Source organism: Camponotus floridanus, unplaced genomic scaffold (genome assembly GCF_003227725.1).
Source record: "Camponotus floridanus strain SB8 unplaced genomic scaffold, Cflo_v7.5 scaffold93, whole genome shotgun sequence".
Classification (NCBI taxonomy): domain Eukaryota; kingdom Metazoa; phylum Arthropoda; class Insecta; order Hymenoptera; family Formicidae; genus Camponotus; species Camponotus floridanus.
In genome coordinates, this window is record NW_020229864.1 from 215,204 (window position 1) to 227,988 (window position 12,785).

The 12,785-nt window shown below is 36.2% G+C and overlaps 1 pseudogene; it reads left to right on the plus strand.

Moving 5' to 3' along the window:
* Nucleotides 1-742: 742 nt before the first annotated feature.
* On the plus strand, nucleotides 743-2,530 carry LOC112639845 (annotated as a pseudogene).
* The last annotated feature ends 10,255 nt before the right edge of the window (nucleotides 2,531-12,785 follow it).

The window sequence follows — 12,785 nt, forward strand, 5'->3', positions numbered from 1 at the left end:
GCGCGATTTCACATTCAAGATAGCGAACGGTTGTTTATCGTGTGTATGCAAAAGTCACGTGCAAGTGCTCCGTAGAAAACTGTGACAGTGTAAAAAAAGACAGGAAGAAATGGAAAACATCGAGCAGACTGAATGCGATTTAATGGAGCGATCTCGCCAAATTGCCACCTTGGGTGACAGTGAGTATTTTGCATGGCTGCAACGTTGCGAGGAATTGATCAAAGAGCTCGAAGAACGCAGTCGTGTTAAGCGTCCGCGACTCTCGATCAGAAATAGACAATCTCTGGTGGCTAAAATCGCGCGACTCGAAGGTGCAAAAACTCGATTGCAGAAACGATTTATTCCCAGTGGTGATGATTACAGCAATGATAATAACGCGGAAAGACTCGTTTGGCGAGAGATCGATACCGCGTTCGATAGCCGTATTTTGACCAGTGCTGTGATTAATGCAAACCATATCGAACCTCGTCAATTTCTCGAGGATGCCAAAGACATTGTGCTCGAGCAAATCCAAGACGTTATAGAAAGACACAACAGTGTAAAAATGAATACAGTGTTTAACGATGAATTTGTGTCGGGTGATAAGTGTACAAATAAAAGTATAAATACGAGAAACTGTGAACTCGTGCGCCGCGTTATCGAGCCCAATCTAGCATCGCTGGACGAATTTCAGGAACGCGATAGTGGCTGGGCATTGTCGCGAATACAGAATTTGACTGTGAATATTAATAAATATAATCCAATGCGTGCGGGATGTTATATTAAATTGCCGCGAGAGATTGCGATGAAGAGAGCGGTGGTTAACGTACAGTCTAAAGACAATGCATGTTTCGCGTGAGCAGTGGTCGCCGCTCTATATCCCGCAGAAAGAAAGGTGGAACGGGAATCATCGTACCCACCTTACGCGACAGTGCTAAATCTTCGGGACATTGAGTTTCCAGTGACTGTGAATCAAATTAAAAAATTTGAACTCGCAAACAGTATCTCGATCAACGTGTACAGCATCGAGAAAGAGAACAACATTGCCCCGGTACGTCTTTCGAAGCAGAAGCGGGATAAGCACATCAACTTGCTATACGTGGAAGACGGTAACAACAGCGTCGGACATTTCGCGTGGATCAAGAATCTATCGCGACTTGTCGGTTCACAGTTGAGCAAAAAAGATCACAAGAAATATATCTGTGACCGGTAAGTTTAATTTATATAATTCAAATAATTATAATTTATATAACAAATTGTTCAAATCTTAATTAAAAAAAATTTTTTTCTTTTACAGATGCCTGCATTATTTTAGTTCAGATGACAAGTTGCAGTCACATACGATCGACTGTCGTGAGATGAATGACTGCGCTATGCGATTGCCGAGCGATAAGGACAAGTGGCTCAAATTCAACAACTTCAATCGGAAGGAGCTGATTCCATCCGTCGTGTACGCCGACCTGGAATGTGTTCTGGCCAAGACGGAGGAAGAACAACAAAAATTGTACCAACATTACCAAGTATTTAGCATAGCTTATTATGTACATTGTTCGTACGATGAATTTTTATCGGCGTATCATTCGCGTCGTAGCGCCGATTGTAGCATGGTTCGTCGAAGATCTTAAAAATTTAGCGATTCGCGTTAAGAATATTTTATCGATTAATGTCTCCATAGTAGATTTGACGTTCCAAGAACGGAAAAAATTTTATCACGCTACTCAATGTCACATATGCGAAAAATCGTTCGCGGAAGACGATACACGCGTTCGCGATCATTGTCATTTGACCGGGCGGTACAGAAGTCCCGCGCATTCAAATTATAATTTAAATTACAAAGACTCTTTTTGTATTCCCATAGTCTTTCACAATTTATCCGGTTATGATTCACATTTTATTATCGAGGATATAGCTACGGCGTTTGAAGGGAAAGTCGAGTTACTTCCGATAACGAAAGAAAAATATATATCGTTTACGAAAAATGTTGACCTTAAGGAAAACAATTGGAAAAATCATGTAAAATTACGCTTCATCGATTCGTACAAATTTCTTGCATCGAGTCTCGACAAATTGGCATCATTTTTAGATAAAGATAAGCTCAAAATTTTAAAATCAGAATTTCAAAATTTATCAACCGAAAATTTCAATTTATTAACACGGAAGGGTGTCCTTTCGTACGAATACATCGACTCTGTGGACAAGTTGCAAGATACACGTTTACCACCGCGCGAATCGTTTTACAGTTCGTTGACCGGTAAAACTATATCAGAGAATGATTACACGCACGCCGAAAACATCTGGATGCGATTCTCCATTCAAACGCTGGGCGTATATAGCGATTTGTATCTGAAAATCAACATCTTGTTATTAGCCGATATTTTCGAAAACTTTCGCGATAGTTGCATCAAAAGTTACGGACTTAACTCCGCGTATTACTATATTCTCTCCGGATACACGTGGGACGCCATGTTAAAGCATACGAAGATTACGTTCGAGCTGCTTACAGATATCGACATGGTTATGTTTATTGAACGTGGTATATGCGGTGGTCTAACAATAAGTCAATGTTCTAACAGATACGCGCGCGCTAATAACAAGTACATGGAGTCGTACGATCCATCGAAACCATCATCGTACTTGATGTATTTTGACGTTATTAATTTATACGGATGGGCAATGTGCCAACCGTTGCCTTATATCGATTTTCGATGGGTCGACGACGTGTCGAATTTTGACGCATCATCTATAGCGCTAGATTCCCCTACAGGCTATATCCTCGAAGTCGATCTCGAATACTTGCAACATCTTCACGATACGCACATTCTACTGCTTTGCCCGACGCGCGACAAGCCGCCTAGTATTTACGCCGCGGATTATATCTCACTCCTTACAAATACGGACGAGGAGCCTCAATGAGAAAAAAAAACGTCAAAGAGACGCTAAAAATGTCACAGGACGCAACTACCAATGTACAATTGCTACAATTGGCAAAACGTATGCGCATTCCATATTTTAGAGGCGTCTTCATGCGCAACTCTTTACCGATCGGTGATATTTATCAAAACGAGAGCAGCATCGTTTGGATAGCGTCGAAGGATCAGGTACTCATTGGGTAGCATAAGCGAAGAGGGGGAATCGCGTTATATATTGCAACGCCGTTGTCCACCTCGAAAACGCCGATCCCGAGGGGCAGCGTGCAAGTTTTGGCCGATACGGTATTTAATGGTATCAGGTTTTAAGCGATATCTCCAAATTACGGTGCGGTAACTTATAATGCGGTAACGTATTTCCTGAAATTAAGAAGATAATTGGGCGCCAGGCGCGGTATTTCCGCGCCACGATAACGATACGGAAACGGCAAGATCCGGTAACCCAGGGCTCAGTATGTGGCAGAGGGGCAAGGTTCTTTGCGAATTTTATACAGAGAGAGAACGCTAGATAAGGTGTGGGAGAAAGAAATAATCGACACTGAGTTAATCTTACTTACAATTACTTAGAATATATTAAACAGTTATAATACAGAAGAAATAATGTAACAGAGACAAGAATAATATGATATATAAGATTCGGTAAATACAAAAAAAAAGTAAAAGAAAGAACAGATAAATCTCGGACGATAACGATCTATAAGATGAGTTTGCGAAACAGAGGGCTTACAATTTATAACGGATGACGCGAAGGTCAAGTATAATAACAGTGATAACGAACTATTCAAAATAAACGAACATAATATCTCTCGAATTGTGATGAGAAAGATCAGTTAATCATTAGCGGCGAAATATTCGATAAAACTCAAGAACGAATTACGTCAGATTTCGGAACATACGCAGAGGCACCAACCTCGCTAACAGATTTCGATATAATATGGATTAATTTTCCTGCGATAATCAACGGTAATCAGCGGTAATCAATTATAAGAGAAGATCTACGATCAGACTACAGCATACGCGTACGATTACGGAACACTCTTGGAGGCACGAGCCTCACGTAGAATTTCGAGATAAATCGAATTAGACTTTATACAATATTTGACGGTAACTTTCACTGCAGACAATTAATAACGGCTAATGACGACTAATAGATCACAAATGGATATAATTTTAATATAGTTTTGCCGACTGACGGGCTTTATAAAATTTCGATATAAATCGAATCGAATTTCCCTAATCGGCGATGATATTGTACAATATATTTTCGACAGAAAACAAAGGCTAGACTTAACGGTAATTCCAAGAATGTTTATGCGGAAAAATGTTTACTTTATTCAATGGTCTTATCGCGACCTTTTATACTCGGCAATAATGACTCGATGTTCGAACAATAGAATCTCAAGGAAAGGAAAAAAAACGATAACAGTAATATGTTTCAGCGAAGATTTCGCGTTGAATAATATTCTTGCGGAGCCGTTTTCTTATTTACGGTAACTCGGCTCGCGAAGAAATTTTCCGCGTAAATCCCGCTTTTCGGTACACGATACGAAACGTTCAAAATTGCCACGTCACGCTAGGACTTAAATTCGGCACGGAACGCAACGATAACCTAAACGATATTAAAACGGCACGATACAAGATTTGATACGAAACGGTACGGAATTTTACTGTACGGCACGTGACTGGCGGTACGGACACCCTGAGAGGGACAAATCGGCGACCCCCGGTGTCAGCTGGCGTCCGGTAACTAACGCGAGATAAACACACAGGCTTTCTTCGACGATAGTGCGAGAAGACCGTCGCCCTGCGACGGTACACAGAATTGACGCCAGCTGTTTCCGGGAGAGAAAATCAAGAGATTGCCTGTGCGGCGGCTTACAGTTTTCGGTGGCGGCTTCCACGTCGATCGTCTAAGTTCGCACTAGGGTCGTCCTCGTCGGTTCACGACTCACCGCACAGTGAAGAATATGAACTGCGTCCGCAAGGTCCTCGGATCCCGCGTCGATCTTCCATCAATTTTCGAAGGAACGGGGGTTGATTCTCCGTCCCCTTCATAGTTACAGCTGTTGGACGGCGTTGCCCTTACGCAGGGGCCCAGATCCACGGGCGACGGTATCTGACGGTATTTCTGATTCTTGGAGGCGGGACCGGCTGGCCAGGCCGTATCCTCGTTTTTTTCGGAATCTTCTTCATTCCCCAGTCGGCCGCCTGGGAGGTTGTCTTTAGCTCCATCGTCCGGATGTTCTGCCGTCTTTTAATCTGAAATTATTCGGTTTTAATATTTTGCAGAATTAAGAATAGCTACGGCGCGAGATCTCATTACATGACCTTTTGTTTTCTTGCGGTATTTTCGGTATCTTCCGGTATGGCTTCTTCTCCTCTCGGTATTTCGCTGTATCTTCATATACAAATGGCGGTATCGCACGCACGCACAGCAGCCGCACTCTATTCACGGATCTTACATTCAAGCTAAAAAGTCTAGATAATCGAATTACAATCAGTTTAGATTTCCTCTCAGGCGCGAGGGACGACCTCGCGCACGCTACTTCCCCTCGACAGGGCAATGGTGACGGAGCTTAAAAAGCGTCACGTCACAATATTTCGACAGTTTCGGCAATCTTCAACCACCGAATGAACTGGTGCGATATTTCGGACGAAACGTAACGAAGATACAGTACAATTATACACCTGTCCAAACTTACAATCAGAGCATCTGCGGACAATTGTGCTTGCAGTTTCTTCGAACGGTCGATGCATGTGAATTTAAAGACAGAAGTAGTAAGACTATGCGGATTCTAACTCCGGTCCTCTCAGGGGGGTGAGGCGCGAGGGGAACCGCGGTGCGGGGGGGAGTGACGTCACGCGCAGGGAAGGAGGAACCGCGGCGCTCGGTGGGTGACGTCACGCGCAGGGAAGAGGGATCCGCAGCGCGAGCGATGGACGAAGGGGTCCGCGCAGTAAAGGTGGATCCACGGCGCGAGCGATGGACAAGGAGGTCCGCGCCGTGAAGCGGGATCCGCGGCGGGAGCGATGGACGAGGGGGTCCGCGCAGTGAAGGAGGATCCGCGGAAAGAAGACGGTGATGTGAGAAGGACAGCGCTACGTGTGGGAAAAGGATAGTGCTTCGAGTGCGACAAAGATGTCACCATCGTGGGACAAAAACGACGCAAAGATAAGTGAGCAACGAGTATATAAAAGAGAGAGAACGATAATATTCTAACACAACGCGTGCGAGAGAGAACGATAACACAACGTGTGAGAGAGAACAATAGCGCGAAGACAACGCGTGCGAGAGAGACAACGATAGCGCGAAGACTTACAACTAGCGCGTGCGAGAAAGAGAACAATACCGCGAGACTTACAATTAGCGCGCGCGCGAAAGAGAGAACGATAGCGCGAAAACGACGTGTACAAGAGAGAACGATAATATCGAGATTAACGCAATACTTACAACTAGCGTAAGAAATGTAGGGATGGGGACGCGAGGAGACATGCAAATAAGTAGATTTTTTTTAAATTAAAATATAAAATTTATTAAATGTGTGTGTATTATACATATTTGTGTGTGTGTGTATATCTAATAATAAGAATAATAAGAATAATAATATAATAAAATATAAAATAAAAATTTTAAAAATAATATAAAATATAAAATAAAAAATAAAATATAAAATAAAAATTATAAAAATAATATAATAATATATATAATATAATAATATATATAATATAATATAATAAAATTGGGGGGTGCGGAGGGTGCGAGGGTGGGGGGTCAGGGAGATGGCCGCTCCTGTAACAGAAAAAAAGATATTGGATTACTACAAGCGTATATATAGTTATAATAAGATTTATAAAAAAATACTTACATCTGTGCTCCCTATTACACATGCCATTGGGTGCCCGAATCTCCCCGAGCACCCAAATCTCCTCCTCCATGTAGGGCTCTTCCCCGAAGAGCCGCCGCAGATCGAAGATGTCCTTCTCGTCCTGGGAACTCTCCGGAGCGTCACCCCACATGAAGGAGAGGTTGTGTCTCCTCCACCGCCGCTCCGCCCGCACCCACTGCCGGCGCCGTGTGTTAACGAATCCGGGAATCTCGATATCATCCTGGGACTGTATAAAAATAAATATAATTAATATAGATATACAAATTTTTTAATAAAATATTAGCAAATGCAATACTTACCTCCCAGTGAAATCCAGCTTCACTAGCAGGACGCAGAGCAGGTTGGAAAAGGCCTGTTTCCACCCCGGGTACCCACGTAGAAATTTATAAACGGGCCAACATTGGGCGAATACCGCTGCCAGTTGTGCCAATACTGGCTGCCGGTAGATACCAACATTGGACCAGTACAAGTCAAGTACAGGAGTGTAACACTATGCCATGATTATAGAATTGCCGCTGCTGGCACAACATAGGCAAGAATGCATGGAGACGTACTGGTCCAATAAAGGTACATAATCCGCACAGTAATACGGAAATACTTTTGCCAGTTCTGCCAGTGGAATTTGCGTTGGTCAATATTAGCTTTTAGGCCTGTTCTTTTTAGCTGAATGGCTGTACTAGTTCAGTTTATCTTTTTTACTCTACATTGAAAGAAAAAAGATAAACTCTGAACTAATGCAGCTATCCAGTTAAAAAGAACAGACCTACAAGCTAATATTGGCCAACACAAATTTCATTGGCAGAAATATTTTCGAATTCAGTCATACTAATTGTAAATTATAATACAAATGATTAGATAGACATTTATACATATACATTTATATTCATTAAACTTTTCTTTATTACTTTTTTATAAACATATTAAGTCTTTATTACATCTCTGTAAATATTAAATTCTATTTTAAAAACAAAAACAATCTAACAAATGTTTGTAAAATATATGATAAAATAAACAAATATCTTATAAAAACAATTTGTTTCATATGAAAAAAGTACGTTTTACATTTATATTATGATGATGGCCTTTAATTCACAAAAGAAAATTGTATTAAACGGAAAAAAAGCAAATAAATTGTATTAAAATAAGAGAGCTGCAATTAAATATAATTATAAATAGTGAGAAATAAATAAAAATGAATCAATTCCGTACAATCCGCACCAGAATCATAGACCATGTATTATATACTTCTTTTTCGTCAACTGTTAAATAATCATGAACGAAATATCTATGACAGTTCATATTAAACTTTAAGAAAAACACTTTTTTAATTATTTTCCTCTCTCCTTTCATTTCTCTCTGCTCTTTGTTCTCTTTGTTTCTTCCCTCCGTCTCTGTCAGGAGCTCCAGATAACCAACGACCCGTTTTTGCTAAAATTTCTTTCGAATCACTATTTGGATGTAGTTGTAGTAACGTATCTGTAAAATAATAAAATAAATAATATAAGATTTCTATATACACATTCATATGCATAATATTTTCATACCTTTCATAATTTCATACGTTGTAGTTTCCTTAAAACTTTCTTTCTTTTTTTTTCGATATTGTTCTCGACCGCAAGCATTATATTTCATTTGGACTGGTTTCGAGATTATGCGAGATAAAATTCGTTTAATAGCATCCGATGTATCTTTACTTCCTTGGGCTAATAAGGACATATAATCTTTCTATAAAAACAATGCAATATTATATATATAATATATATATATATATATATATATATATGTAATTTCTATTATATATGTAAAATAGTTATAAAAGTTATAAATAATTAATAAAGCTATTATATAAATATATAAATTACCATATCAGCATATAAGTCTTTGTCTTCTTCCAGCAACTTGTCAAATGCAACAAATTCCTCATATTTATCGTAGGGCGTATTAAGAGCAAGTTTTCTTTGTAATTCAGATTCAGTAGTTGTTATTTTATTTAAATTTATTTGAATTCTGCCCAAAATATCAGTGTGCATTTTTCTTAAATTGTATAAAATGCTATTTTTTGCACTTCTTACTTCTTGCTGGATAAATTTCTTCATTTCCGTTTTATGTTTTAGCAAAAGTTGTTCCACATTTTTCACATCTAAACAGTATATTATATATATTAAATATTAAATATATTTTTAAATGAAACAGTAAGTTATATGTACATATATTTTAATAACATTTAATATTGCTTATTTCTTTCGGTCTCTTGCTGGTCAGTATTAGCCGCTATTGGTCGGTTCTCTTTCTCCGATTCTGAAAAGATTAAAGCAAAAATTGAAATTTGTTTTATAATACTTTATAATATACTCTATGTAATGACTTATACAACGGTATATATACACAGATGTACACTGATATTACAATTATATAAAAATCTAGAAGAATATATAAAAATCTTGTATATAAAGACTTTGTATCAAATCTTATATAAAACTTTAAAATATAGATCAAGATATATAATTATGCGTAGAATAAATTATTATTTTAAGTAAAATCTTTTATGTAAATATAAATTTATTTTTATACACAACAAAGTTATATTTATATTATTTAATCTATCTAATAATATTCATACATATTTTATACCTTTATCAGTCATGTCATCAGAATTTAAAGAACGAACACTGACATTTTGCGTTTCATCAATAAAATTTTCATCCATATCCTCGATTTCATTTTCTTGATTATCATGAAATACCACCATCTCTGGAAAATTAATAAATTATTAAAACACTCAAATATTACAAATAATATGTTATATATTTATTATGTTTTATATTTACCATATGCAAAAATATAATGAATTTATTTCTTGTAAAAAAATATAATATATATCAAAATATGTATTAAATGTAAAAGCTAGATAAAAACAATACCATTAAAATTTGGAATATCAAATAAAATATCTTTCTGATTTATTGGATTTGTGGAAGTATTTCTATGTTCTATCAAGGATTTCTCATAATCTATAGAATTAGATTCTTCGATATCGCCACATTCAGCACTACTTTCAATAGATGCAGATTTCTGATATCTTAGTAACCGGCGTTCGCCTTGTGAAAAATCATCTATTACAAGTAACACATTAGTAATTTTTAACAATTATATATTGTAATATAACACGTATAATATACATTACATAAACTAATTTTTGAAACGCATAAGATAATACTTACGAGCAAATTGTAAAATTTTTATTTCACTTTTTTTCCAATTAGGATTTGGCTTTCTACAGTATTCTGCCCATCTTCTAATCATTCTGTTTAAAGCTTTAGGTGCATAAAGACAATACATGCCATCTTTACCTTTAACAAGCCACGAAGAGGGCACTAAATCGATGACTTGTTTACCATCGCGTGTATATTCCTTTTTAAATTGGACAATGGCATGCGTTTCTTTACTCATACTTGCAAGGTCAAAACTAGTCTAGAATTTAGCAAATAGAATTAAAACAGAGTCATAAAATATGTAATATAACATATATACATAACACATAACCTTAAACACGTTAGGAACAAATATTTTTATTCTTACTACATATATTTTATACTTACGTATTATATGTGTTAAGGAGAATATGGTAAAATTGATGATAATTCACATCACATTTGGCGGCATACATCATCACTCGTCCGTCGTCAGTGGAACATTCGCACTGCAGTCGCAGTGTACGGTCGATGTTTTCTGTGTGTACGTACGAGTCGTACGACAAATATATACAAACATATAGCTAAAAAACACAAATACGACAAATATATACAAACATATAGTTAAAAAAGGGATCAGTCACGAAAAATTTTATTGTATTGTAAAAATTTACAAAATATTTTATAATGAGTGCCGAACGTGTTCGAAAACATCGGGCATTAAAAAAAATGCGAATTTTGTTTCCAGAAAGAAATAATACACGTATGTATATATTGTATATAATTGATAATAATTGACATAACCTTAACATATAATACATATAATATCATAATTATAATTATATTTAAACAATTATAATTACGTTTGCGTTATGATTTTCATTGCAAGTACTGAAAATCTCTAGTGTGACGTAAACTATAGATTTTCAGTACTTGCAGTGAATAAACCTTCGTTACATGAAAGAATTGATTAATTTTTTTATTGCAAAAATGTAAAAAGTGTACAATAAATTTTATTAAATTTACAGAATATAACGCAAATACACAAACTGGTAAACAACAGTCTCAACAATACGATGAGTTTGCAGCTTCAAATCTAGCTATGTCAACATTAAATTATGCAAGATCTACAAAGTCATCTTCGTCAACTAATAGTGATGAGCAATCTTTTAATACTTCATTACATGAAGATAATTTTTCCTCTACAAATTCAATGAATATTTTGAATGACGAAGATTCATCACATTTTTTACTTGCGCAAAATTCACAGAACGAATTATTACATGGAGATATAAACAGAAAACTTATTGCATGGGCTCTTAATATAACTATAATATAAATATACTTAATATAAATATAACTACATTAACACATAAATGTATAGACGAACTGTTATTATTATTGAGCAAGGAAGGTCACACAAATCTCCCAAAAAGTAGCAAAACTTTATTGTGCACTAACAAGACTAAGACTAATATTTGTATAATGTTAGGAGGTAATGAAAAATACGAACTTTTTAGTTATTTTAGTATTGAAGAGACTTTATTAAATATCATATCAGATAACGTTTATACTGAGAAAGATATATTATTATTAATTAATATTGATGGTGCAGCTATTCACCATAGTTCCAAGAAACATGTTTGGACCATATTAGGTTTACTATATAATTCTAAATATGATGCTAAGCCGTTTCTTATAGGATTATATTATGGAGAATCCAAACCAATGTCAACAACCGAATTTTTGCGAGATTTTATTACAGAAGTTAACCATTTGATTAGAAATGGGATAAATATTGGAAATTTTCATTATAATTTTAATATTAAGGCATTTGTGTGCGATACTCCTGCACGTGCGTTTATTAAACGTTGCAAAGGACACGGAGGGTTTTTTGCGTGCGAGCGATGCGAAATAAAAGGAAAACAGTACAAAAAAGAAGAGTATATAAAGGTATAAATTACGTCGAGCGTACGAAAGAATCTTTTCAAAATAAACATCAGCCAGAGCATCATACTACTAAAGAAACATCACCATTGTTAGATATTATAGGCTTTGATATTATTAAGTCAGTTTTATTAGATCCTATGCATCTTCTTTGTTTGGGAGTTGCAAAACATTTCTTGGAAATATTTCTTCATGGAGATCGAGAACACAGGATTAGCTTAAATAATATTGCACTTTTACAAAACTTTTTACATTCTGTATCTCACGATATTCCAATGGAATTCCAAAGAAAACACTTTGATCTCATGGATATTGGCAATTGGAAAACAACTCAATATCGGTTTTTTTTATTATACTGTAGTGGTTTGTTCCTTTCTTTCGTACTACCACATGATGTCTATCGACACTTCATGCTTCTGTATGTCTCGTGTCGTTTCTTGTCAAGTGAGACATTAGCTGTGCAATCTGCACAATATACTAAACTACTTCTACAAAAATTCGTCCAATTGATGCCAATTTATTATAATGAAAGTTCCATTACAATTACTATTCATAATCTCATTCATATTGCAGATGACGTTATGTACATGAAAGAGCCTTTATTTAGTTATTCTGCATTTCCTTTTGAAGATTGCATAGGATTTATTAAAAGATTACTTCGAAATACACCACATCCTATTGCGCAGATAAGAAGACGTTTACATGAATTACAACAAGGATGTAAATCAGATATGCAATTTGATTATCCACTTATATATTCGATTAAAAAACATAACAATATGCCGATAGGACATCCTGTGGAAATAACTGACAGTAAAATAATATTTTCTAGTGTTAAATTAAAAAATATGACG